Source organism: Callithrix jacchus, chromosome 7 (assembly GCF_049354715.1).
Source record: "Callithrix jacchus isolate 240 chromosome 7, calJac240_pri, whole genome shotgun sequence".
Lineage (NCBI taxonomy): Eukaryota > Metazoa > Chordata > Mammalia > Primates > Cebidae > Callithrix > Callithrix jacchus.
Window position 1 is genome coordinate 71,495,230 of NC_133508.1, and position 6,933 is coordinate 71,502,162.

Here is a 6,933-nt window from a genome sequence, read left to right on the forward strand (position 1 = left end):
CATAAATCCATATTTCGATCCAGGGATTCTGCCCTTAGAAAATGGGTCATCTGGGAGAATTTTTCTAGTGAGCCCTCCGCACTGCCCACCGCCTTTCCACCATCGGGACCGAACGAAGCCCCATTCAGCACTAGGGACAGCTCTAAAAGAACAAATCTCCGCCGAGTCCTATTCAGCACCCGGGACAGTTCCCAGCGACACTCCCGGTCCCGGTAACCAGAAACCCAGGATGCCAGGAAGAAACAGGCTTACCCCGCCACACACCCTCTTTAGAACAGAAGCCCCTCTCCCCTGCCCCTCCCACTGTCGCTCCCATCCACCGGGGGCACCTGACAAACCCCACCTCACCTTCCCTCTATGTCCCAAGAGAGAAAAGAAACCCAGACACGGGGCTTCCCTGAAGGAACCTAGAGAGAGGACCCCACCCACCTTCCTTCAGCCCAGAGCCTCTCAATGCCACTCACAGCTGGTTCTAAAAACCACTTTCCTTCTTAACCATCACCCCAAAAATAAAAGAAATACTCACATGGGGGCTCCCGGCCCTGCAGGCAGATGTGGTGGGGGGAGGCAGAGAGAGGTAGCTCCCCACACCCTGTTCTGAGCCCCCTTTCTGAAGGAGCCAGCTCCCATCTGGACTGGGGGGAGGAGAGACATGTGGAAGCACTGAGTGAGGGGAGGGAAGAGGGGAGAGGGGAAGAAGCAGGAGCGAGGGACTGCGGGGCGGGGGTGTCGAGATGGGGGCGAGGGAATCCTTTTTAATTTCATTCTCTCCCCATGTCTACATCAGCCCTGCAGGCTCAGCTCTTTAATATTTACACACAGGAAGAGAGGATGAGAAAGAACAGAGAGTGAGGGGGGCAGGGGCTACCTGAGCTCAAAGGGCATAGAGGCAGGGGCCTTTGGGAGCTGGGAGCTTGGGCCCCTGACACCATCCCCAGCCCACTTCCACTCTTGAGCTCTTAACTGAAAAGAAGAAGAAGGAACCCTGGGACCATTCTGTCCCTTTGTTAACAAGACACTTTGAAGCTGCATCAGAAAAAGATCAGATCCCCACCCACATACCTGGACACCCCCACAAACCCAGATTTCTTGGGTGCCTTATGTGCAGATGGTAAAGACGGTATTCAGGCACAAGCATGTTCTGATGCTTGGAAGCATGTTTGCCTGTGGGCTGGCTGCTGTATAAAAACACATGAACATGTCAGCTAGCATGTATAAGTTTATTCAAGCATGTTCTGAGTGTTTTCACACGTAAACAGCCCATGCAATCATATGCAAGCCTATGTAACCATATGTGTAAACCAGCTCCAAACAACCTCCCCCCAGCTTTCCAGCTACAATCCCAGGGACAAGGCCACCCACTTTCCCAAACTCTCTTATTCCCGGATCCCTCCCTCAAAGCCTCACTTTTTCTGTCTGTGACATGGGAAGAAGGGCTGGGAGGAAGAGATGCTGCTTGGAGCTCAGAGGCCTGACAAGTTATTAGCAACGATGAGCTGGCAGCTCGTTACCATAACGATGGTGCCATCACCTCACCCCAGCTCAAACCCAGACTCCCCAGACGGCAGGAGGCCCGCTGAGCCAGCAGCCTTCAGACTGGGGCGGGGGGTGGATAAAGAGGGAATCAAGACATAATGCTTGCATAGTGGAGGGTACGCAGCTGTTCTTCCAACCCCCACTGAGTGACAAAGCTTTGACTCTACCAAGTAGAAATGAAATCAGAATCTGGGAAGGTTTCCTGACCGTGGGGATGGTAAGACCAGAAGGGGTCTTTGGAAGCTCCTCTAGGCAAAAGCTTTTGTTGTCATTTGCTCCCTTCATCACCTCACCCCAAAACAACTAAAAACAACCAAATACGGGGCCCCTTGCTGAATTTCAGTCTCCTCACCTGTAAAATGGGGGCAATCCCTTTATCATTTGTCCTACACTTCTGGAAGATTTCATTAGAAAGGGTTTGGGGGTAACTACAGACCCTTCCTAAATCAGACAGGCCTCAGAAGTTTCTCTACCCCTTAGGAACCCAATAAGGTAAGGAAGGGTCCATCCAGCTAGAGATGAAATGCACTGAAAACTGGGTAGGATGAAGGAAAACAAGCTTAGCCAGCTCAAGCCCCAATATCAGCTGGAAGAGATGATGTTAGGTGTCAGGCAGCCACTGAAAGCAGGGACTGACACAAGAAAGTCTGGGAGTCTGGCCTGCAGCAGCTCCAGCCCCTCACCAGCAGGAATCAAGACAAGCCCGTGGTGTATCTCGGGGGGTGTGGCTAGGAATCCCCATCCCCAGCGACATCTGTAGCGCCCTCTCTTTGGCAAGGAGTCCCAGGTTGAAAGATGTACAGCCTTAGGATTTTTGAGTCTTCATTTCTTTTCCAAAATCCCCAGTACTCAGCTCTGATGGGGGTGGGGAGAGTTCAGGAATAGAAGGCAACATGGAGGACTGCAAAGTTCCTGGTCTAAGATTAGCCTAGGAACCCATGAATTTGTCGTGTGACCTTGGGCAAGTCCCCTCCCTTCTCTGGGCTTCAGAGTCCCTAGTCTGTAATGAGGAGGTTGGACCAAATCAATTCTAAGGTTCCTTTCCTGGTCATCATTCTGTAGTTACATACAAGCTCACTACTTGGATGTGAGCCCCCGGCACAAAATGCAGTGGGCACTGCCTGCCGGATCAGTGGGGCAGTGGCGGGTGGGAGATGTAGGGGCTGCATCTGAGGCCGTTCATCCTATGTTCATGTTCCTTTTAGAAACACCTGCCACCCCAGCCCTCCCAGCTCCCTTTTTAGACCCTGATTCACTGCCAACTCACGAAGCCTCTCCCTCCCCTCTCCTCCTCTTTTCTCCCCTCCTCTCTCTTTTAGGCATTGGCAGCTGGGTGCAGAAGTAGCCCCAGCATTCAGGGAATACTTCGAAGAGGGAGAGGACAATGCCCCCAGGGTCAGAGAGAGCACACCAGGAAGCACCACTCTCTAACCTTGGCCCAGCCCAGTTCTTTGGGTCACTGAAAGACCTGGGCTGAAGTCTCTCTGTACCGCTGACTGGCAGTGTCTGGTTGTGGGAAATGCAATTCCTTTCTCAAGCCTCAACACCCTCATCTGTAAATCGGCATTATATTTGGTTGAACCATGGGAAATTGCTGTTTTTATAGGTTAAATAAAAACAGTTGAATATTGACAATTTCAAATGGCTTAACGTGATACGTGTCCTGCCTGTTTCCTAAGGCTGTTGGGGAAATAAAAGTTCAGAGGACAGCATTTTCAAAAGCCCTGAACTAATATGAGGGCATTATTTTATTATTATTACTTCAAAGAGCTTAGTAGGGACCCACCAGGAGCCAGTGGACTGAACCAATGGCCCAGAACTTGAAGGTTTGGGACTTGGAAGTCTGGGAGAGTGCCACCTGCTCTGATGATTTCCACCTGGCCTCCTCAGCTCCAAGCTCTAAAAGGCCTTCGGTGGGTGAAGTATTACTGAGATGACACAAGTTCCCAGGTCCCCAAAAGGAGAAGCAGCACATGCAAGCACATACTCCAGCTCACCCCAGGTCCCCCCTCCCACCCACCAGGGGCCTCAGTGTGCAGGAAGGACAAGACCAGCAGCATCCCAGAGGGCACCCCCTGAGGTAGGTGAAGGTGGAGAACAAGGTGGGGAGTGCCACCAAGCTCTTGCCTGAATCAAGGGTCAGGGTCCCCAGACAAGGGGGTATGATCTAACCTCAGAAAAGTCTCATCTCCCTGTCCCATGTCCCACCAGGAATGGGGGGATTGGGGGGTGAGACAAAGCACAGGTGTGGGTGATTCAGAGTGAACCGTGCTCAGATACACTCTCTCTCACACAGCCAGTGCGCGCGCGCACACACACACACACACAGACACACACACAGTCACACAGGGCAGATACCGGGACCCACTCACAGAGACAGTCACACCGGCACACACATCCATTCACACACACACTCACAGAGACACACACAGGCACATTCGGGGACAACACAGTCATTCACTCACATGTCCACAGATGCATACACAGTACCACCCTTCACACTCACGCTGCATACACCCACTTACATGCACACACAGTCTCGCCCACAGTGACACACGCACACACACACTGCATACACTCACCGGCACACACAATCACCCACAGACCCACACAGTGACACACTCGGCACGGACACACAGCAACACGCACTCACATTCACACACCTGCAGAGGAAACTTCTCTCCGGATCTCCCCAACACCACGACTTCCCCCCACAACCAGCGGGTTACTCCCTTCCAGACCCGAGCCTCCAGCCGGGCGAGGGCTGGGCCGGGGCTGGCGGGCCCCCGCGACCCTGACCGGGAGAGTGGGTCCGCGATCCGCGTGGTCCCCCGCTCGCCCCTCAGGTCGGGCCAGCTGGCAGCTAGGCCGGGGCGAGGGCGGGGGCGGCCGAGGAGGCCCAGCCCCTCCCCCTTCCCGGGGCCGCTAGCCGAGGCCGCCGGAGCCCGAGGCGTGGGCGGCGCCGGGGCCGCAGCCGGGCCGAGCCTGGGGGGCGCTGCAGAGGGCGCCGCGAGCGCGGCCCCGTCCCCTCATCTCCCCACGGCTTACCTGGCCCGGCTCGGGCTCCGGCCGGGTTACATGGTGCCGGCGGCCCGGGCCGAGGGCGCTGCGGCGTTGGGCGGGCGAGCGGGCGGGCAGGGACCAGGGCCCGGCACTGCGGAGCCCCCAGCGGAGGGGCCGCGCCGGCTGCGGAGCCCCGAGCGAGCGCCGAGCGGCAGCGGGCGCGGGAGCGGGAGGCGGCCAAGCCACGGAGGCTGGATTTCCCGGGGACCGGGAAGGGGAGGCGGGGGGATCCCGCCCGCGCGCTCCGCCCCCGCCCCCGCCCCCGCCCCCGCGCAGGGCGGCCGAGCAGCGAGAGGGAGAGGAAGAGGGAGGGGGACTGAGCTCCCCGCCCCCGCGCGGACCCAGGAGGGCCGAGGTCGCCACCCGCGAGCGGCTGCCGGGGTCCCAGAGGAGCGCCCACCTGGCGGAACGACGGCGCTGGGGGCGCCCAGCCTGGGGGCACCAGTGAGATCCCCCCTCCCCGGGGACCCAGGAACAGGCACCTAAAGTGTCACCGCCACGCACAGCCGACCTGGGCACAGGGGACCCAAGCGCGGAGTCGGGTGGGCGGGCGGGCGGCCGGGGACCGGCTCAGCCGCACAGAGGGGGTCTCGCACCCGGCGGAGGCGCAGTCTCGCCCTGAATGTCACACACAGCCCCCCAGGCCCGTCTGCTTGGGAGACTCTCCTTAGGGCTTTCCCGGTCGGTCAGCCGCCGGACCTCAGCTCCTGGCCTCGGGTCAGGGAGCCCCCCTCTTCTGCCCCAGCCCCTGCCAGGATGGGGCACTGTGCCCGTCCTCCGAGCCGCTGGCAGGCGTCTCCCACCCACAGTCCGCACAGCCGAGGCATCCCCAGTGTGGAGGGACAGCCCCGCTGTACCTGCCTCCTGTGCTGGGCCCCCGCCCGCGCCCACTGTGCCCGCCTGCCTCTGGGCCCTGAGCCTGGGATTGTGCCATGGCGGGGGCGGGGTGGGGGGAAAAGGGACTGTCCTAAGCACAGCTGGAGGCTGCGGAGCCTAGACACAGGCTGCGGGAACCGAGAGGCGGAGAGCTGACTGCAGCAGTCCCTGGCTTGAATCCGTCTTGGCGCCCAGAGCGATGCTGTAATGAATGGGGGGAGGGGACCGCGGTGGGGAAGCCGCAGGAGGAGGGACTGAAGACGGTGGGGGAAGGGGTCGCTCCGGATTCCGGCTTTCCAGGGTGGGTGTGAGGGAACACTGCCTCTGGCGCTGAAAGTTGGGGGTGGAGGTTTAGTGGGCATCCTTAAAGCCCTCTTCCCTCCTCTCCCTTTTCCGGCCTTGAAAGCTTAGGGTGGTGAGGTGTGGGCTTGGGAGGCTTGGGAGACTACTGTTCACCTCTAGGAACAGACCCCTTGGAGTTTTTCTGATTCAAGGTACCCCGCCACCCCACTCCCACCCCCGCTCCCAACAACTCCCTGTTCTTTGTTTCCCTGTGGGGCCACTCGCTCTTCTTCCTGTATAAAGGGGGAAACTGAGGCACGGAAAGGCGAAGTCAAAGGCCCAGAAGAGCTAATACTGGGAGCCAAGACCTCTTTTCCCCAGGGAGATGATGTTTGAAGATGCCACAATACATCAACTGACATAAAGGGCTTGGAGAGCCCTCCTCCCAAGGGAAACCTACAAGTCTGATAAGAGACTAGTAGATTGATCACCTACCCTGCCGCTCACAAGAACAGTTCATTGTCTCTTCAATCATGAACTGAGGTTGAAGACCATTCCCAGCCCAGGGTCCAGTCAAGAGCAGATGTCAGAGTAAATAAGAAAGAAAGTTCTTCCCAGGAATCCACTTTAGAACTGAAGGAAACATCTCACTTTCCATGGAGCAGAAGAACAGCCATCAGGCTGGGCACGGTGGCTCACGCCTGTAATCCTAGCACTTCTGGGAGGCCAAGGTAGGTGGATCACCTCAGATCAGGAGTTCAAGACCAGCCTGGCCAATATGGTGAAACCCCGTCTTTACTAAAGATACAAAAAATTAGCTGGGTGCAATGGCGCGCGCTTGTAATCCCAGCCACAAATCCCAGCTACTCGGCAGGCTGAGGCAGGAGAATCGCCTGAACCCGGGAGGCAGAGGTTGCAGTGAGTGGAGATCGCGCCATTGTACTCCAGCCTGGAACTCCGTCTCAAAAAAAAAAAAGAGAGAGAGAGAGAGAACAGTCATCATAGAGGATGCTAAAAGGCACCACTGTGTTTTCACAATTCTGTATTTTGTAAACTATTCTGAAACTGAAAAGCATCTTACAATAAACAGGGACATTTAAAATGGCTCTTCTACCTTTCTGTTAAAGCTATCAGAGTTGGTGCATTTTAGAATTGAGAACAGGTTATTTGTATTTT

The 6,933-nt window shown here is 57.0% G+C and overlaps 1 protein-coding gene across 7 annotated transcripts in view; it reads right to left on the minus strand.

The window, feature by feature from the left end:
* The window catches only part of DLGAP3 (DLG associated protein 3), a 68,333-nt gene extending 62,898 nt beyond the window's left edge, over positions 1-5,435 (minus strand). For 2 of the 7 annotated variants that reach the window (XM_035308667.3, XM_078331148.1), the window contains exons 1-2: positions 869-1,012; positions 527-630 (exon numbers count right to left, since the gene is read on the minus strand). The gene's annotated coding sequence lies outside the window, so the exon portion shown is untranslated. Of the gene's footprint in view, positions 1-526; positions 633-868; positions 1,013-4,584; positions 4,802-4,999 lie in introns of those variants that run through there. The other 5 variants (XM_035308668.3, XM_078331146.1, XM_078331150.1 and 2 more) reach the window with 4 other exon arrangements.
* Positions 5,436-6,933: the final 1,498 nt, after the last annotated feature.